At 41.0% G+C, this 22279-nt stretch overlaps 1 long non-coding RNA gene across 1 annotated transcript in view; it reads right to left on the minus strand.

The window, feature by feature from the left end:
• The window catches only part of LOC145543019 (uncharacterized), a 152081-nt gene that overhangs the window by 30432 nt on the left and 99370 nt on the right, over window positions 1–22279 (minus strand). The window contains exon 4 of the long non-coding RNA XR_014080358.1: window positions 330–493. This is a non-coding gene — a long non-coding RNA (uncharacterized LOC145543019). The remainder of the gene's footprint in view (window positions 1–329; window positions 494–22279) is intronic.

The following is a 22279-nucleotide window of genomic DNA, read 5'->3' on the forward strand; positions in this document are numbered from 1 at the left end:
TGTGACTCGCAAAGGTCAAGAGCTTTCCCAAAGATCACACAGCTGGAAACAGACAAGTTTACATCAGGAATTTGGCATCACAACTTCCTCATCACTGAGATTTCTGTTTACCATAAATGTTGTAGTAGAATAGTACCAAGCATTTGCACATTATTTACTAGTAAATATAGTTCATTCAATTTTCAAGATTAAAAGTGAATTCCATAGGAAAATTTGAGCAAAGACCCTAAAAGTTATATTTACAAGATCCATAGCTTCTAAAGCATCCATTTTGAGCTGAAAGTCTATTTTAAGCCATATGGAATATTTCTAATTAATTTGTCACCTACCCCAAAATCAGGTTTCCTTGGTAGTTCAGCTGATAAAGAATCCTCCTACATTGCAGGAGACCCTGGTTTGATTCCTGGGTCAGAAAGATCTGCTGGAGAAGGGATAGGCTACCCACTCCAGTGTTCTTGGGCTTCCCTGGTACCGCAGCTGGTAAAGAATCCACCTGCAATGAGGGAGACCTTGGTTCAGTCCCTGGGTTGGGAAGATTCCCTGGAGAAGGGAGTGGCTACCCACTCCAGTATTCTGTCCTGGAGAATTCCATGGACTGTATAATCCATGGGGTCGCAAAGAGTCGGACGCGACTAAGCGACCTCCACTTTCATCCAAAAATTAGAAGCCTGTACCACCAAGAAACCCTTTTAACATTTGCTTTATAAAGATAGCACTGGAAAGGACCTTGGTCGTTGTCTTAGTCCATTTGGACTGCTCTAAAAAAATGGCATAAACTGAGTGGTTTGAACAACAAACATTTTTTTTTCATTGTCCTGGAGGCTGAGAAGTTCAAGATTAAGGCACCAGCAGGTTTGGTGTCTGCTTTGTAAACAGCTGTCTCTTCACTCTCCTCTCAGGGTGGAAGGGGTGAGGAACTCTCTGGGGTCTCTTTCACAAGGGCAAAAATCCCCTGCATGAGAGCTCCACCCTCATGACTTAATCACAACTCAAAGGCCCACCTCCAAAAACCATCACATGGGGTATTAAGATTTCAGAATATCAATTTGAAGGGATACAAATAGTCCATCCGTAACAGCCATCATTGACTGAATCCCCTTGCCTTTATTTGAGAAATCTAAGACCTTTGACTATGTGGATCACAATAAACTGTGGAAAATTCTGAAAGAGATGGGAATACCAGACCATCTGAACTGTCTCTTGAGAAACCTGTATGCAGGTCAGGAAGCAACAGTTAGAACTGGACATGGAACAACAGACTGGTTCCAAATAGCAAAAGGAGTACGTCAAGGCTGTATATTGTCACCCTGCTTATTTAACTTCTATGCAGAGTACATCATGAGAAACGCTGGGCTGGAAGAAACACAAGCTGGAATCAAGATTGCCAGGAGAAATATCAATAACCTCAGATATGCAGATGACACCACCCTTATGGCAGAAAGTGAAGAAGAACTAAAGAGCCTCTTGATGAAAGTGAAAGAGGAGAGTGAAAAAGTTGGCTTAAAGCTCAACATTCAGAAAACTAAGATCATGGCATCTGGTCCCATCACTTCATGGGAAATAGATGGGGAAACAGTGGAAACAGTGTCAGACTTTATTTTTGGGGGCTCCAAAATCACTGCAGATGGTGATTGCAGCCATGAAATTAAAAGACGCTTACTCCTTGGAAGGAAAGTTATGACCAACCTAGACAGCATATTAAAAAGCAGAGACATTACTTTGCCAACAAAGGTACGTCTAGTCAAGGCTATGGTTTTTCCAGTAGTCGTGTATGGATGTGAGAGTTGGACGGTGAAGAAAGCTGAGCGCCAAAGAATTGATGCTTTTGAACTGTGGTGTTGAAGAAGACTCTTGAGAGTCCCTTAGACTGCAAGGAGATGCAATCAATCCATCCTAAAGGAGATCAATCCTGGGTGTTCATCGGAAGGTCTGATGTTGAAGCTGAAACTCCAATACTTTGGCCACCTCATGCGAAGAGTTGACTCATTGGAAATGACCCTAATGCTGGGTAGGATTGGGGGCAGGAGGAGAAGGGGATGACAGAGGATGAGATGATTGGATGGCATCACTGACATGATGGACATGGGTTTGGGTAGACTCCGGGAGTTGGTGATGGACAGGGAGGCTTGGCGTGCTGCAGTTCATGGGGTCGCAAAGAGTCAGACACGACTGAGCGACTGAACTGAACTGAACTGAACTGAAGACCCTTGGAAGTTCATATATCACACAGGGGTTAGTGGCAAAGGCAACAACACTAGCGGGGAGCTCTGACTCCCAGTCTAGTGTTCTTCTAGGTACTCCCTATTCTCCAGTGGCCTGCTTGGACCAGTGAAAACAACCATTAAATTACCTGTCAGTTCTCCTTGTTCCAGGGTGGCTAATTCAAATCATGTTGGTATTTTCGTGATGGTTTAGTCACCAAATCATGTCCGACTCTTGCAACCCCATGGACTATAGCCCACCAGGCTCCTCTATCCATGGGCTTTTCCAGGCAAGAATACTGGAGTGGGTTGCCATTTCCTCCTCCAGGTGATCTCCCCAAGCCAGGGATCAAACTCTGGTCTCCTGCATGGCAAGTGGATTCTTTACCACTGAGCCACCAGGTTGGTATTTTCCCTAGCATATCATGACTTTATGAATACTCAAGTATTTGAAGGTGTAAAATCTCAAAAACAAAACCAGTAAGGAAGAATTAAAATGATCAGGCCCTCCTAGTCCTGTCAGAGGCGACTCTGCACCAAGTCATTCAGGAGGAATGAATTTTGTCCCCAGGGCTCTGGAGAGCTGAGGCTGGCCCTGGTAATTGGAGGATCTCAGGAGAAGACCTGACACGGGGAGTGTGTGACTCGTGCTGAGCAATGCACTTTGTCAGCACCTGTAATCCCTTCATCACCCAGATCAGTGCTCAATATTTACTGAATTGAATCTGTATCAAATTTAAAACTGGGCTTGAAGCAAATATCTGATGTGTTAGAAGACAAGACATCAGGTGAGTCGTAAGTTTTCTTTGTTTAATTTTACCTTTGTTATCCTTTTAAATGAATGCAGTTTGTTTTTTTTTTAAAAAGTACCTCATAAGATTTTTGCAAAAACTAAATGAAATCATATGAAACAATTAACACAATCAGAGCATAGCATTTAATAAATGCATGTGATAATAATGATGATACATATACATGCCTTCTCACCATAGACAAGACATCTAGGCTCAATAATTTATTTTAATATTATACAGGGGTAGTATGAGGTATTTTTGTGGCAATGGGACAGTTCTTATCTTGATTGTGGTGGTGGTTTGTGCGTTTATACATGTGACAAAATTGCATAGAACTACACACATATATACTAAGTGCAAGTAAAACAGATGAAATCTAAATAAATTCTATGAGTACACCAATGTTAATTTCTAGGTTTTCATATTGTATCATAGTAATATAAGATGTTACCATGGAGGAAACTGGATGAAGGTACAGAGGACCTCTCTGTACTATTTTTGCAACTTCCTGTAACTTCATAATTGTTTAAAAATAAAAAGTCTTTTCAAATAATAGATGTTGGCAAGGATGTGGAGAAAAGGGAACCCTTGTACGCTCTTGGTGAGAATGTAAATTGGTGCAGCCACTGTGGAAAACAGTATGGAGGTTTCTCAAACAGCTAAAAGTAGAACTACCATATGACTCAGCAATTCCACTCCTAGGTATACATCTGTTTAAAAAAAAAACAACACAAAATCAAAAAGATAAAGATACATGCATCTCAATGTTCATAATAGCATTATTTACAATTGCCAAGATATAGAAACAACCTAAGTGCTCATCAACAGATGAACGGATTTGAAAGTTGTATGTATATACAATAGAATACTACTCAGCCATAAAAAGGAACAAAATTTTGCCATTTGCAGCACTATGGATGGAGTTGGAGGGCCTTATGCTAAGTGAAATAAGACAGAGAAAGACAAATACTGTATGATATCACTTATATGTAGAATCTAAAAAATATAACAAAAAAGGAAGTAGATTCACAGATATAGAGAATAAACTAATGGTTACCAGTGGGTGGAGGAGTGGGAGGTACAAATTACTTGTTGTAAGACATGCTCAAGGACATTATTGTACAACCTGGGGGATATAGCTAATATCTTGTAATAATTATAAATGGAAAGTAACCTTTCAAATAGCATTATAAATAAATAGTGTTTTTAGAAGGATTCATGGTTTTGCCGTATTTTCGTAACCTCTTAAAGATTTCATTTAAAATGTAGATGTTTTTATGTTTCCTCATTTATTGGAAACATTCTTGAGAGAAAGATTCTCACCTCTTACTGGACATTACTATCATTAAAATGGAAACTATTTTTACCTGTAAATGTGGTTCTAAGAGTTTGAGACAGATTTATGCAAATGGCTGATTTGTAATACCACTCATTTTAAAATATTTTATCTTTGAGTATACATTATAGGTGTTGAAATTTAAAATATTGCTGAGCAGCTTCCAACTTTTAAAGTTATAATAAAATCAAACTGCCCATTATCTAAGAAACCAAGCACAAGCCTGTAAAACTGTAAAGAAAATAGATAAAACAGCTCCAATATGTTTTTAAGAAATAATTATACACTTGCCTTGTACCCTTAAATAATATATTTTAGCTATGCATTATGAAGGCTATGTCTTCAAAGAAAGATGCATTCAAATAAAGATGTAAAGTTATCTTTATTTGCTCCTAAAGGAAATTTTATTTTCTGTAAAAAGCTGCCTAACTCGGAATGAAAGGTCTAATTTATATTTGACCACTAGGTGTCACTGTTGGTGGTTGCGTGAACGGTAAGGAGGGGGAGGGGAAATTGAAAGCAATCCCAGAGGATTTGGGGGGCGGGGGGGAGGTGAGATCTTTTTTTTTCCTAGAGCATAAAATTCTCACATTATTGCCATTCTCCCTTTCTGTGTTCAAAGCGGTGACATGGAAAGGAAATAGAGAAGTATAAAGATACAGCTCATGGAGAGTTTCCATACTCAGAGGCCATCACACCACCTTAGGAGATGGGATAAAAATACCCAACAAAAACTGACTATTAAAGACCAGTCCATTTTAATAATTCCCTAACCACATAACAGGAAAACAGAAAAACGTCAGTTACTTCACTTTCAGAAAAGGAGGCATTCCTCAGCTATGTCTGCCTGGTGCTGAAGAAATTAGATGAATAATTTATATCACAAAGCAGAGTGAGGGTCAGCGTGTGTGTGGAGGGGAGTTGAGGAAGGAGCTATCGCAGCACGTCAGAAACATCATCCGTGAGGCTGCAAACAAAGCCAGTCGGAAAAGCCTTAGCAAGTTGAATGGGATTTATTCTTCAGCAACTGTCAGCGAAGTCCAATTTAATTCTGGACTTGGCTATAAGAAATGGGAACTTTTTCAAAGCCCGTGGAAAAGCAAACAATGAGAAAGAGGTTTTCCTGGTGTTGTGCTTGGCACACACTCCAACGATAGCAAGATGGGTGGTGCCTGGCTGGCCTCGGGAAGGGGGTCGTCCCTTTCTTCAGAACACCCCCGGGCCTGCCGCCAGGCCACAGGGTCAGGGGCCGGCTCCCGGGGCCCCAGCGGCACCTCCAGGCTATGCGATGGCTGGATTCATCTGCAGAGAACTGCAAAGGAAGCTGCTGTGTGCCAGTGCTATTTCAAGCAAGCGTCTCTAGCTGGAGCTGTTATTCTTTGACTTTCCGAAGGGGGAAAAACAGATTAAGAAAACCAAGGAGCTAAAGTGGGTTGAGAGGTTGGAGGGAAGAGCCCAAATGAGGGGTAGAAGGGGAGAATTTTTTAAATGGGGAGGGGGGAGAAGTTGAACCTCAAGGGCCCAAACTTTTCATACTTGAAAATATTTCCTTGTTATAAATTAATGCATGAAATGATCGTTTCTGTCCTTTGCTTTAGACTTGTCTCAGGGCAATGTTAGTGGTTTATTCTGAACTACATTCACTGGAGGCAAGTTAGTGGGACAATCATTCAATTAGTGAAAGAAATGAAGAAAAGGAGAAGTAAGGAACTAACAAAGAGTGCTAATCATATGCTAGGTTAGCACTCTCAGCGTTTCCTGGGTATTAACTCATTTAATCATCAAACCGCCCTGTGAAGCAGGTACTATTTTATTCCCATGATAGATAAGGAAACTGAGGCAGAGAGGTCAAGCATCTCACCCAAGGTCACAGAGCCAGTGAGCAGCAGTCTGTCTCCTTGGTCACCCAGCAAGGCAGCCACAAAATCAGGACCCAGACTTGGAGGTCTGACTGGGATCATCCAGTCTCTTTATTAGAGCTTTCTGCATCTTGTAACTTGTAGAATATTTCTGCTAAAGTCAAGACACTAACCACTGAGACCCGCAAAATGGTAGGATTTCTCCACTTGCTACGGTCCGACAAAGTGCTGTACCAAAAGATGGGCTACATGCTGGAATGAGAGGTGCAGTCACGCTTGTCATGGCTGACAGCTCGAAACACTACCTGAGGCAACCCCTTGATACATCTCTCTCGACCAGCTTTTGTTTACATGTCCACATAATGCCTAGTGAGAGTCCACCAGCTGTATGAGACACCGTCATTTCTTTGTGATTTACGTGAAGTTGACTTCCAGAAAGTACAAGTCATGGTACTTCTGTATGAAAACACATTATGCCCATGATGCATCTACACACTAAGCTTTTGCCAAAATAAGTTTGAGCCAGTTGTGTAATTATACTCAAAACAGCTGAAGCAACAACAACAACAAGAAAAAACCAGCTTTGGGGCACTGACTCAGGGTGGGGAAAAGACAAGGAAAACACCACTGTGCTCTCTAATAACCCTGTAGCACTGATTCTAACGGATAGTTTTCTAGTTCAGCAACAGTACGGCAACTTGTTGTTAATGAATGCAAGGAGGCCAGTTTCCTTAGCTGGAACGAAACCATAACTATTAGTAGATAGCCTCCCCACTTCCCCCACCCCTAGCTCCCGCCAGTTAAAAATAAAAGCAAAAACACAACACAAGAAGCAGTACCAGGAGATAAACTCAGAGGAAGCATTTGCTAATATTAAAAACGAATATCAGAATACAGTCAAAAGATTTTGTGGAGTTTCTTCTTGTATTAATTTTAGGACAGATTCTAAGCCTGAAAAATGAGATCATCTGTCAGATTTCTCATTCCTTTTGTGCTTCTAATGAGCCAGGGTCATGTGACAGCCAGTGATTTGCCCAGGGAGCCAATTACACAACCAGAATTAGGGGATTTCAGAGTTAAACCATCTTCAATTCAAGTGACCAAAGAAACTTCACTTTCAAAATTCCCCCTAAGTTCTGATAGATTCCTGGAAAATGTTTTCTCTTTTATTTTGCCACATACATATCCAGATACCAATTCTACATTATTACTGGGGAAACTACAATAGGTAAGGAAAAATTAAAAATTAGGACACAAATGTTTGTTAAGAGAATTGCACTCAAACGCAAAATTTCGGAAAGTTTAATTCTTCCATATTTATGAAACCTAACTACAACAAGCAATCAATTGTCAATCTGTTGGAAGTAATTTTTCATTAATGGCTGTATTTTATAGTCATATTTTTGACAAATATTGTTGGACTCTGCTGTGGACAGAATTGTGCCCCTCCTCTAAAATTCATACATTGAAGTCCTAATCCCTAATATAACTGTATTTGGAGACAGGTCTTTTAAACTGTATTTGGAGACAGGTAATTAAAGTTAAGTGAAATCATAATAGGGTCCTATTATGATAAAATTGGTGTGCTTATAAGGTCCCTTTTTTTCTCTCTCTCTCCACACATGCACATACTTTGAGCCATAAACAACTAGTGCCCAGATGTGGTGTTTTCAGAAATGGGAAAGACTAACAAAGGAGCAGACCTGGGAGGTGAGAGACACTGTTTGGAATTGCCCTTGCACTTGCTTCTGTCTAGGACGCTGATCGTCATACTGACCATGAGACTGTTCGTAAGACTATGGATGTATAATAAGCATCAAATTCAGTTCCAGTGAGACTCCTTGGATGTAGGTTAGTGCAGGCTGGGGCTGAGCTCCTCCTGTGGACCTCCTTCTGGGGTCAGCAGTATCTGTCACTGGGCAGGTGTCAGGGGAGTATCAGAAAAGGAGAGCTTGTGAACTTTGTCCAATCCTCACCTCGCATGGAAGGGCTGGATCACAAATGAACTGAGGAAATTCTCTAACTGAGCCATTACATGACTCAAGAAATGAGGGTGAGGGGGTTTCTAGAGTGGATTTTGCCCTACTTGTTCCTTTCCCCCACAGAGAGGGTGCCACCACCACTGTGGTCTGTTAAGACACAGGACTTAGGAACGCCTTTGCCAAAAGCCTTGAAGAGACAAGATCCTTCCTCGGTCTTTTAAAGGGTTACTCAGTTGTGTCCGACTTTTTGCGACCCCATGGACTATATATAGTCTGTCAGGCTCCTCTGTCCATTGAATTCTCCAGGCAAGAATAGCGGAGTAGATAGTCATTCCCTTCTCCAGGAAATCTTCCCAACCCAGGGATCGAACCCAGATATCCTGCATTGCAAGCAGATTCTTTCCCATCTGAGAGCCACCAGGGAAGCCCCTTTAAATGGTCTAGTATTGAAGAATAAGATACAAACTTGAGACATGTGTTTTTATTGACTATTTTCCTAATAGCAAAGGATACTGTTGGTTTCCTTCCAACTTCCCTTCTTTCCTCCCTCCATACCTGTGGAACCTCAGTGCTTAGTGAGGGATGATGGAAGTTTGTCCTAGCATTGTGGTGTAGAGATGAAAAAATACGGTGAGCAGGAGAGCTGCCTAAACCAGGTAAAACCAGAAGGAGTTAGTAGTTTATGGATATAGGGGATGAGGGAGGGAAAAGCCTCCAGCATAACCGTGTCTGACATGCAAAAGAGAATAAACAATGATGCTGTTTCCAGGGAGGAGAGAGAGAAAAGAGAGAAAAAAAGACCAGTTTGGGGAGGGGAGGTCATAAGCTCCATTTTGGATATGTTGATACCCATGAAGAGATCTGAAGGATGCAGCTGGACATACAAGTCTGGAGTTGAAAGAGGGATCTGGACTGGAAATATATATTCGTCAGTCATCTGAGTATAGAAATGAAAGATCGCCTAGGGGAGAATTACTGAGGGGAAATGTGAGAGGGCCTTGTGAACATCAATATCTCTTGATTGGGTAGTAAAGATGAGCCTGCAAATAAGGCTGAATAGAAAATGTAAATGATGAAGAAAACTAGGAGAGTGTAGTATCTTGGAAACCACAGGAAGAAAGTATTTCAAGTAGGAGGGCTGACTTATGGCATAAAATACTTCTGAGAGTCTAAGTTAAATGTGGACTGAAAACTAACCCTTAAATTTAGCCATATGGAGGCCTGGTGACTTTGGGAAGAATTCTTTCCAATGAGAGAAGGCAAATTAGACTGAGTGGAACAGTGAATAGCATGTGAGAAATGGAGCCAACGAGGATGGGCTCATTTCCTTGCCAGCTACTCCCTGCTGGTCACAATTATTCATAAGTAGTGGTCAGCAGCTCCCCTCATTATAGTCTTTTCTATAAAGATCACTATTACCATCAAGAGTAACACTAATCAGGGCACTGTTGTAGGCTCTTCATTGGCTTTTGAAGATGTTCATCTTTGATGGAAGAAGAGTCTGAATGGCTTTGATGTCAATGATGATAGATGTGGATGCTGACTTGTCCACCTTCTTGAACTCAATCCCCATTGTAAGAAGGTTGAACACAGGGTAGGAGTGCAGTCCATGGCCATGGAAGTGACTAAAGCTTCAGTTGGGATTTGATGTCTGACCCTCTTTGTTCTACTATCAGCAGACAACCCACGGAAATCTCCCATTGTGAGTAGCAAGTAAATAAGGAACCAGGCAACAGTATCCCTGTTCTGTGAGCCATCTGACATAAGGGAACAGGGAAAAGCAAGTGTGTCCTCTAAGGACAGATCAAGGAAGCATTCTTTCACCCAAGGCCAGCAATATAAATCTATTCATAGTACAGATGCAAGTTTCGACTTCAGGGGAAAGGAATAAAAAAAGATGGGGGCCATTAACTAAAGAATGGGATGTACATACCAAGGGGAGAATCCTCAAGAAATGATTTTGAAGTGAGAATTCTGTAGTTTGGCACAGATTAGAAAGGATATTTATAGCCAAGGAGAATGGAATACTTGGAAATGGCTTAGACATCTGAGGAACAGAAACAAAGGATGAGCAGTCAATTCTAGCTCTAGGGTTTCTACAGGTTCAAAATTTCTAATTGGTAACCTCAAATTTGAAAAAGGTCTGAAAACTGAAAGATTTTCCTTAACTCATTTGGCCATTAATTCTTACTTGATCCGAACACATTTTCTTGCTAAACCTAATCTGAAAATATGTGTAATATAGTCATAATTATCTCACTTCAAGGTGAATAGTCATACATGTCACTGCAGAAATACTAATGATTCCTGAGGGCCACCTGGACCCCATGAGGGTGTTAAGCACTATAAAGCAGACAGCACTGAGTTATCTTTCTGAAATACATCTGGCCCTGGAGATCTGGATAAAGTCTTGTGGACCTGTAGTGGGAGGAGCCAAGAGGACTGTATTCCTGACAGTGTGAGAACCATTAACACAGAACAGATGCGGAGTTCACAGCCTGGGCAGTCCACCTTTGTGGAGCACGTGTGGGGCCTGCGGTCGTGGCAAGGGGCTATGAATCAGCCTGGGACTGTGTTCTTGTAAGAGGAGGGTCTAAGGGGCCCTGATGGTTTCTAGTTAGGAAACTCGTGTTCTTTGAGAGCCTGCAGCATGCCAGGCACAACTTACTACCTCATTTGGTTCCTCATGCTAGCGCTCAGAAGGGAAAATTAGGATCAGAGAGTAAGGTCACAGAGTAAATGGCACAGCTGGGGATCATACCGGGTCTGAGTGGCTCTAAGCCCCATTCATTGCCCATTATGCTGTGCAGATAGCTTGTGGAACGCAAGTCAATGGGGCTGTGGGCTAGAGAGCAATTAAAGCTAATTGTTTGTATTCTACATGCAAGCACCTTGTTTAATTCTCAAAACAACCAAGCTGGGTTGGCGTACCATGACCCCATTTTTTTCTACAAGAAGAAACCAAGATTTAGAGAGGAGAAGTAATTTGTCCAAGACCTTATCAACCTAGTAAGTGGTGGAGCTGGATTTCAAACCAACATGGAGATATCTGCAAAGCTGGCCCTGTTCCCTTGTATGCTATGTGCGTCCTCCTGAATGTAGATTGCTGGTGCCAGTGGCTGAATATTTACACACACACAAATATAAACATACAATCCCTTTATTAAGAGCCACGTGATTACCCAGAGTTCAGTGTCAGTGGCCTTCTGGGATCCCTCTGACAGTGAAAGGATAAAGGTTATAGTGATGGCCACAGAAACCTGGTTATTATCAGGAGATAACATTTCCTGTCACTTTAAATGAGTAAGAGAGCTCCAGACACTCCAGAAAGTCTCCCATTACACAGGAGAACAGCTTTAACATCAAAAGGGAAAGAGATATGGGCAAAAGATGGGGAGACGTGCTTTTCTTCAGCTGCTGATGGTTGGTCAAGAGAGTCTAATGGCTTATTAATAAGAAGCAATTAATTGTGTAGCCAGCCCAGTAGTTCTAAGAAATGAAATCCCTAATCTGATACATGAAGGGCATCAGGGATTGAATAACTGTTAAAAAGTAGTTTCTGGCACTGCTTTGCATCAATAAAGATGTAAAGAACAAAAGAATAGTGTGCAACAATTGCACGATCGATAGACACCTGAAATACAAAGCTGAAAAAGCCAAGAAGCGTGGAACCTAGTAAAACATTACTATTTGCCTTCCAGAGAGAGAATCAGAATTATGGAGACACAGAGCTGGAAGAGACTTCAAGAGGTCATCCTGTCCCATAGCTTAAATTCTCCCAGGCTGAGGACAGTCTCTTAATTGAAGACATCCAGAGAATTACAGACTGTATTCCAGAGAAATGGGAGAATGTGCATTTACATATTGTGGGCACTGAACATCTAGTCCTCTAGGAGCAGTAAATCAGAGTCCAAAATAATGAAATACAAGGAATTTCTGGATTCATCAGACCTCTTCTGATAAACAAGACTGACATCTGCCTGCATTCCAAGAGAAGTCTTATAAAGTCAAAATTTCAGCCAGAAGAGGTCTGGACCCTGGATCCAGGTAATTCTTATCATTCTAAAGCCAGAACTCCTAAGTTCCAGCCACTTAAATGAAAGGATGCAGAGACCAGCTGGGGGAAGCCTGTGGTCAATGTGACAACCTGTACTACTTGGCAGGAAATAATACCCATGTAGAAGTGATATTCATAGTTTGTAATCATAAGCTAAGAGAATCCCAATGCCAGACTGAAATTAAAAGACAAGCACACACACCCATCTATACACATTTGGAGACTCCAGGAATATGAGAGCAGAGGATAATAGCATTTGTACAACACCACCAGTTTATTGGGCTTCCCAAGTGGCTCATTGGTAAACAGTGTGCCTGCCAATGCAGGAGACACTGGAGATGCAAGTTTGATCCCTGGGTAGGGAAGATTCCCTGGAGGAGGAAATGGCAACCTACTCCAGTATTCTTGCCTGAAAAATCCCATGGATGGAGAACCCTGGCTGTCTTCAGTCCATAGGGTCACAAAGAGTCAGACACAACTGAGTGACAAATGTTAAGATTTCCATTTTAAGTGAATTTACACCAGCAATGTGCCTGCATCCTTAATGTCCTCAGTTCCTATTAATAAAGGTAAAAGAAGATTCTTAGTGAAATGTTTGGGATGTTTTGAGATCTTTGAAGCCCTTGGGAACACTAGTCAAAACAATAGAACAGATCTAATGATCTCTGTATCATGCAAAGCTGGTTGCCTAGAAACATACCCCAAAGATTAGTGGATGCGGCTTTTGTCCACAGTCTGTATTTCCAAGCCTTTTTCACTTGTCCTTTTAATCAGAGAGAAGATATGTACAATTTATATCTAATCAGACATTGTTTTGGAGAAGGCAATGGCAACCCACTCCAGTACTCTTGCCTGGAAAATCCCATGGACGGAGGAGTCTGGTAGGCTGCAGTCCATGGGGTCGCTACGAGTCGGACACGACTGAGTGACTTTGCTTTCATGTTTCACTTTCATGCATTGGAGAAGGAAATGGCAACCCACTCCAGTGTTCTTGCGTGGAGAATCCCAGGGACGAGGGAGCCTGGTAGGCTGCTGTCTATGGGGTCGCACAGAGTCGGACACAACTGAAGTCAGACATGACTGAAGCGACTTAGCGGCAGCAACAGCAGATATTGTTTCATTTCTAGATGCCTTTTAGGGAAGTGTCGAAGAACTCAGGGGACCTAGAGAATCGTTTCACTAGTTGTCAGAGCATTTCTGAGAGGTTAAATACATTTGGTCTTTAAGTATTGCCATATCAGTGCTGTAACTGATGAAACGGAATCAAAGACGCAGGGTTGAGACCTACATTTATAACAGTGATTTCTATTTTCAGTCTAAGAGACTACCTTGGTAAGAACAATCCCCTTTAAGGGACTTGAAGCTGCCAAGTAAAGGCCATTTGTAATGAGACTTTTCCTTTAGTTACAAGATTGTCTTCTAAATTAGTTAAATTCCATGGGCCTTAAATATAAAACTGGTGTAACCTAATTTTAATATGGCAGTGCACCATACTATGTTTGAAATATGTGCAAGTGATGGGAAATTAGGCCTGTTCTTTAAGAGAGTTGGATAGCTATTTGTTTCTAGGCAGCCTAGCCCCTAAAAGACTGATCACTCTCTACAAGTCAGGGCTACACCCTGCTGACTCCATAAAGGAGGACCTGGTGACTGTCCCTGGGATGCAGGAGACAACAACAGGATATGCACTGCCCATGTTGCTACTGTCACACCTTCTGAAATCCAAAGTTCTTCCACCCTGGAGTATAAAAGGAAAGGCCTGGCTTCTTTGGAGACATGTAGTTGGAGTAACTCATCAAGATGCATAGTACTCTGCCTAGATGGTGAGAAATCCTTCACATTTCTCTTTGACTATGCATTCTGCACTTTCTTCACTGGGTCATGGAAGGGAAGGGTGTGGCATTAAAACATGCTTTGTGCTTTATCATGTCTGTGAGCCTGTGGCTTGGGGTAAAGGCTCAGTCGTTAAGAGGGAGAAAAACCTGTTTCAAATTCCAAATCCAGACTAGAAAGTTAATCCTCAATTAGACAAATGGTAAGATCAGTAACAATTAGAAATCATACCCAGAATCCTACCAAATTATAAGGTCTGTGAACCATTGTGTTTCTTTAAGAGCAAAGGAATGAAGGACTGACTCACTTTCATTTGGCTTCTTGAGGAGGATTGAAAATAGTACAATGAATTCTTTCTACAGAGTTGTTTTCCCCCTCTCTATTACTCTTCTTGTTTGGTGTTTATATGAAATTGCAAGAAAGAGCCACTATTAATGAATATACACTGAGTGTCAAAGATGTACTAAGGGATTTTGAAGTACAGAAACATGATACTGTGAGCCAACAGATTAATGCAGGCACATACGTTATTCGTATGTAGGCTCTGATGTTTTTATGCATTGAGCCCATCCCACAAATCAAATAAATAAACAAATACAGTTGGCAATAGCTCATGTTCATCTGTGGATTATCTAGATGATTGCAAGTGGGAATGAATTTTTTTTCATATTTCACCAAATTTGCTAATTTTATGATGTGGAATGCCTTCTTTTTCTGAGGGTTTAAATGTTAAAAGTCTCTAGATGAACATAGTATAAATTAATTGAATGCTAGATTGGAGAAAGACGTGAAACCTTATACAATGGTTATTTTTTTCCCCGTTGAGTCACAGAATGCAAATAATATAAGCCATCTCTGATTTTTGAGAGTATAAGTTGAAGCACTATAAAGATGAGGAATCCTTCATTGCATCAAGTTTTAGAGTTAGAACCAGAGATAATGAACAATTAGAAAAATAACAAGAGGAAAGTTTATGAGACTATAACCTGAAACTATAGCCTTAAAAAAGGAAAAGAGATGAATCAACACACAAGTTATCAGGCAATGTCCCCATGTAGTGCAACTCTGGTGTTCAGGCCTGCCCAGAATTTACTTTCCCTTTTTCTGCTAACCATACCTTTGATTTCCGGGATAAAACTAGAAATCTCAGGGCACCCTGAGATTAGGCATACTGCCACTGCAGGCGTGCAATACAAGCTTTTATCATGAATGTATTCACTCTCCCTGGCAACAATGATTGGCTCAAAGATAGGCCCATGACTCTATTTTAAGCAGTCATAACCAGGCCTAGAAGCTCTTTGCTGAATTCAACATGAACCCAGGAGGATATAAATCTGAAGTTGCTGGGGGTCATCATAAGAAGAGGATTTATCTAAGAGTGAAGCCAACAAATGGGAAAGTAAGTGAGTGAGACTGAGTCCAAATACATTTGAACTCCAGGATCCAGCCATGCCTAAAATGTGCCTAGATGATGATAATGATTATGATGATACGATCTATTAAAAATGATTTTTTAACCTAAGTCATCTTAGAGGTGGGTTATCTTTCCCTAGTAACTGAGACAGTCCTGACTAATACACTCCAAAATTGTAGTAAGTCAGTGAATATAAAGTCTGAATCTGTTGTTCTGGTAGATGTCATGGAAGAGCTCCCATCTGTGCCCCAGATGAACCAAGACTCTTCACTTGCTAAGTCCATGTGCCAAACCCAGGGTCAGCTGGAGGTGGAAGGGTACCATGAATAATTACAATCCTCATATTGGGGACAAACCATTTCCAGGCTAAGATGATTTGACTCAATTAAGAAACTGAAGTCCAAATTGACACAGGTAATCTCTCATTTATCCACTGCCAACAGCAAATGCAGAAAAGAGAAGATAGGAATGGAGACCAGCTGGTGGACATGTTTTGGATTTTCAGAGCATCAGCGCAATCTAAGATGAGGGAACATAGTGGATTGTAGAGGTTCTAGGTCAGCAGACCAAGTACAAACTTCCAGGAAGCTTTTGATAGGCAGGTTTCCCTGGGTTGTTTCCACCATTCCATCAAGTTTCCTCTGACCTCTGTCTGATATGATTGACAAGTATCCAGAATTTTACAGTGGAAAAGAAGCAGAGAGAAGGAACTCCTTTCATTTGATCAACTTGGTACAGTTTTATAACAACATATCAAGAAAGAGCTGCTCTGTAAAACAAAAATATAAGCCAAAGTTCTGTGTAGGAGGAATAGGAGGCCAGGAAAAGTACATCAAAGGGTGTTCTGTGCAGAGAATCTAAAATCTAATTGTTAAATGTTGACATTCTAAAAAGAAAACTGAAAAGGAGAACAGGCAACAGATGAAATATGAAGAAAAAGATTTTTAACACTGGTGAGAAGTAATTCAAGTCTCGAAAACATGATCTAGGATAATGATAAAAAGCAAAGTGTCAATAAAGGCTTAAAAATCCAGACAGATTCAGGAGACATCCCTGGATTTGACATATCCTATGTGATTTTGAGAACCAGATCTTCCCAAGGGAACTACTTACTCATCCATTTTCTTTACCCTATCTAGAAGAAGCATTGACTGGGAGATTCTCAAGGGCAGAAGAGATTTCTTTTTTTTCCCCTAAACCCAGGACTTTTCATAATGGCTGTCAAATAATGTTGAATTAATTAATTCCAAATGGAAGTGACAATGGCAGTCTGAACTAACTCCTAATTTTACTGATGAGAAACTAAGGGTAAGAAAGGTGAGGAGTTTAGCTCAGTCACAGAGTAAATTAGAGGATCTTCTAAGACAACAGTTGGATATTCCCAAGCTGAGAGAAAAAATGTTCATATGCCTAAGAAAGTATCCTGGATGGTAGTGACTCTGCTAATGGATTAGAAGAACATTATGGAAGAGGGTGATAGATATCTCATTAATTACTGGGAATAGAAGATTCCTTTCTGTCTTGTTTTGCCCACAGACAATTCAAACAAGGATAGCAGTGAACTTAGGAACAGAGAACAGAGTGAGCAGGAATAAATAGAGTCTTTTGCAGAAAGTTCATTTGGACAGAAGCATCTATATATCAGCCTGCTGGTAAGCCAGTGGTGTTTATTAGTGCCTTTACCTGTGGACCCTGGATTAGGGACAGAGGAGGAAGCCAGAGAGACAGTCCAGGAGAGTGGGAGACCTCACTTACAAACACTGGTTTAATTCCATATGGCACGTTATGTGGAAATTGTTAGACTGGGACTACTTCTGTCTTCAACATTATCTAAGTGTGCAGCCCTCTGCAGATGGTGGTTGCCACATCGGCCACTGAGGGCTGAGGATGGAGTGATCTCTGAGATCTCTTCTGTCTCTAACATTACCAAATTCTGAGTACTGTAAGGATGTGGCTTAATGGCCTAATTAAATCCAGTTGAGGTTACTGGAATTGTCCACCCTGACTTCCTCTTCTGGCTTTCACTGACAAATGAATGTAAACTTGAAATTCATTATGTTTCCAGAATGCCTGGGATGCTGAAATTATTCATATTTTAATTGACTTTTAACAAGAATGGGTAAAAAAGAAAATTAGGACAATTAAGAAATAATGAAGCCATTATAAAAACAGTAATGATTTAAAAGAGGGTAAGGGAATACTCTTATTGGAAATGTTGAATACCTGCAAATGAGAAGTGAGATGACAAGCACACGATGGGAATAAGGGGTTTCACTAATGCATAAACAGAACCATTTATAATAATTCCTTCCCAAAATTGAGGATAATGCAAGTGTCCTGATTATTGCTGGAAATGTATATTCTCTTGAAAATTGACCATCCTGCAGAACGTTGGATATTATCTCTGAAGATGTTGTTAGTGCTTTGCTCAAATGTATTCTTTTTAAAGAGAGCAACTTCCTGGAGTTGTTCTTGTAAATCGAAACATACTTTTGAAAACTACTAGAATCAGAATTGCTTTCTTAAAAATAATAATAATAAATAAGTCATGGTGTGATGCTAGCAGCTGTAACAAATCTCAGGCACTAGCTCACTCTGGACCCGTGTGGACATCCCTGTCTGGGAAGGGTACCTGGGGCCACTTCTATGCCATGAGTCAAGGGTCTGAGCCCCTTCCTTCATGAAGATCCTCCATCTTCTCGGCCCTCTGATGAGCTGAGTCTTAGCTCCAAGGACAGTGATGAGGAGAGGACAGAAGGTTTTATGGCCAGGCCTGGCGGTAGCCGAAGTACCTTCTGCCCACATTTCATCATCCAGAACTCAGTCTCATGGTTTCACTTAGCTCTCTGGGGGTGGGAAGAAAAGCTTAGCTCTGTGCTCAGGAAGAAGAGGAGAACTGGAGACTGGGGAACACTAGCAATCTCTGCCACAATTCAGGAATCACCACACACAGAGAGAAGCTGAGGAGAGCTGGAAGACAGGCAGGGTTTTGCACTGGTCATTCAATACACGTGCATGTTCACCCCCAGTCCAACAGTCTACAGAGCTTCTGGGTGGCCCTGTATGCATGGTTCAGGGGCTCTAGGAAGAGGGAAGGAGCTGAGCAAATGCACCCTCACTGAGACAAGGTCCTTGCCCTCATGAGTCTTATAGTATGGATGAGGGGATAACATATGGAGATATAAATACCAAGATACAAATAAATAAATAAATAAATAAATAAATACCAAGATACCATATAATGATATGAGACAATATTACCCTGAGCTTTAAGGATAGAGTTTTGGCTTTCTTTTCCATCCCTAGTAACAGGCATAGAGCATGGCATAAGTTGGCACAGCATAGATATATTTGATTTCAAAATATACTATAATCAAATATAATATATTTGATTTTATATATACTATATAAATATACTGAAACAGATAGTACACAACAGTAGACTGATAGTAGACATTGGTTTGTTTCTTCCATAGCATAGCCACTACTCCCATCTCCACCAAATAGTTTTCTAAAGGGGACTTTCCTCTTCTTAGATGTGTGGTTTATCCACCCTCAATTTCAGAGGTAGGCACCAGTTTAGCTTGTACTGAAATTCTCGATACACAGATTGGTGCAGGTCTAGGCATGTGATCTGTTAAGGTTAAAGAGAGACACACAGAGATAATGAATCTAGAAGCAGGTGCTACCACAAGAAGTATTCCCTCCTTCCCTAGAGGAGAGGGAAGATGTCAGATCTGGGACAGCCAAGCCAGTCTGGTATCCTACGGGGAGATCTCTGAGCTGTGGGGTGGATGCCACATAGAACCCAAAGACAGAGCATCACCAGGGCCAGGGGTTCTCCAGCATCCCTTCCCCTTAATTCTGCTAGAAGTCCCTAGTTATTCTCAAAGGAAGTTACATACTCAGCTCCCTGCATGGTACATATTCTGGTGGGGCCATATATTGATGTGTATTTGATTTACAATGTTCATTTACAATCATTTACATTCTGTTCATTTCAGATGCATAGCAAAGTAATTCAGTTTTACATACACACACACACACACACACACATATATATATAGTATTTTCAGATTCTTTCCTATCATAGATTATTACAAGATATTGAATATAGTTCCCTGTGCTATACAGTAGGTCCCTGTTGTTTATCTACTTGATATATAGTAGTGTGTATCTGTTACAAAGCCTCTGATCCTTAAAGAGGGTGATTAGGTGAACAGTGAGGGAACAGAAAAATTGGAAATGGTCCCAAAGGAAGCCTCAGTATCCCTCTGCTAAAAATCGTAAAGCCAGGAGTGGCTATTAGCCCTGGTTGGCAATTTACTGTGTAAAGAATCGGGATATGACTAGAGCAAGAAGGAATCCTCAGCCTGTTCTCTTTCCCAACTTCTTTCAGTTTTCTCTGTCTTTCTCTCTCTGTCTCTTTACACCACACATCACACACACACACACACACACACACACACACACACACACTCACACTCTCACACAGAGGCTGTGAGAACTGAGAAATGTACAGACATAAAACAAATGGAACTGAAAGAAATCCACCACCACAACCCCTGGGAACGATAATGATGAAGAAAAGCTGCTGCCAGATGCATCTTGTGATGACGCCAATGATCTAATTCTTGTATTATCGAAAGACGCAGGTAAAGGCAGCCTTGACAGAAGGCTTTGAAAAATCAAAAGAACACAGCATCACTGGAACTGTTATCTGATTTATGTCTTTTCAAAGACCAGGCTTGTGTCATATGCTGATAATAGACTCTAGCCATCAAAACATTGTTTTATCTGGCATCTTGATTTTAAAGAATTGTGGAAACTAGCAAATGGAACTGGGCTATTTATACAATGTTTGAAACTACATTAGTCCACTAGGGGAAAACAGCAACACATACACAGCAAATTTCAAAACCCAAACTGGATAATAATATAACAAAAAAGCAATAGCCTTGATTTTATAAATGGTCAATGATGTGGAATATAATTTGAAAATTAGAGCAGACAGTTTTGTTTCATAATTTCTTAATTAAAGTATGAATGAGTGATCAGTTGTTGTGTGAGTGCCTACCAGATGAGACCCTTACCCACAAGGGCTTGGGCACTACCAGATTTCAAAGCCAACACTACCAGCAGATGGAGACTTGTGCTAAAGAAGAATTCACATCAGGAAACAACCTCATCTTTTAAGTTACGCAGGGAAAGGAGGATCTCCTTGGAGCAGATACAACAGACACACACACATTTTTTTTTAAGTTTTCAAAGAAGTTTAAGTAATTGAACATAAAAACTCTCCAGAAGCATGACCTAATCATTTCACATTTCATGCAACTTAGAGAAGACATCTTTTTCCTTAAATGACTAGACATTAATCAAATGGACCTCCACACTTGAGAAGATAAATGCTAAGCAAAGAAAAGGAAGCCTTCTGTATATTTACCTTTTAAAGCACAGACGTTAGAAATGAATGAGATTTTTGACCATTTATCATACAGCGAGACCAATTGTCTCACAGAAATTTTTATGTCAAACCACACCTGGCTATACATGTTTGTCTCTTGATTCATGAGCTCTAAATATCACGTTGCAACATTGTTGGGTTTAAGCCAAAAGTAATGTGTTTAAAACTCTTACCTTGCAGTCTTAAATTAGCTGCACTACTAGAAGGAAAAAGCTGCCTTGATGATCCAAAACTATGGATAATCTAAGTGTTATTTATTTAGTGTTTTAAACATATTATTTAATGGGGCTGGGGCAGTATATTGACCTTCCTAATGAGGTTTGACTAAAGCCAATATTAAAATTAATGTGCCCTCCCTGAACACCCGGTGACACTGTGTAAGAGGAGCTATCTCAGAAGGGTCTGTGTGGCAGGAGAAACCAGCCTGGCAATAAAAATACGGCCTTGGACCATCCATACGCAGATGGTCAAGAACCAACTTCATCCCTGTTAGGGATTCCAGGAACCAACTTTTCAGACCAGTCTCAGTGTTCAACAGTCAGAATATACTGACAGAAAATATTGCCCACAGTGGTTATAGTTTAAGGAAACACAAGAAGAGAACATAAAAGTTCTTGAAAGTGGCTTTAAATGGCAAGACCAGTACTGCATGCATCAGAATGCCATGGTTGTTGGAAACCACTGCAGGGTTGTATCAATGCTTAGGACTGGCCAAGTCCTACAGCACATCTACACTCTCTTCTGGTGGTGGTTTAGTCACTAAGTTGTGTCCGACTCTTTGTTACCCCATGGACTGTAGCTTCCCAGGCTCCTCTGTCCATGGGATTCTCCAGCCAAGAATACTGGAGTGGGTTGCCATTTCCTTCTCCAGGGGATCTTTGCAACCTAGTAATCGAACCCACATCCCCTGCGTTGAAGGCAGATTCTTTACTGACTGAGCTACGAGGGAAGCCCAAGCTTGTACATTTTCCAGTATCACATACATTTTTAAGACGTTATCAAAATGCTCGCTTGCTAACTGATCTCCCCAAAGAGTCCTGATTCTTATTCCCACACGTCAGAGAACCATGTCACCCCTCACTTCTGACTGCACAGCCAGGCCAGGCCAATGGTAACACAGGTGAAGGTTGTCATTTTCATCTTCCAGCTGCCCCATTTCATATGCCTCACTCTCCTCCTCTCCCTGGACCTCCAGGCTGAAATACTAATCATGACTTATATCATGATGTCTGCTGGAGATCCAGGGCAGATTTCAGAGTATGGCCTTTAGTGAGAATAAGCCTGGGTTCCACTTAGGAAAACTTTCCTGGTCACCTCACAGTTGTGTGACTTTGGG

This window comes from Giraffa tippelskirchi, chromosome 3 (genome assembly GCF_054371585.1).
Source record: "Giraffa tippelskirchi isolate mGirTip1 chromosome 3, T2T-mGirTip1v1.2.pri, whole genome shotgun sequence".
In the NCBI taxonomy this organism is placed as follows: Eukaryota; Metazoa; Chordata; class Mammalia; order Artiodactyla; family Giraffidae; genus Giraffa; species Giraffa tippelskirchi.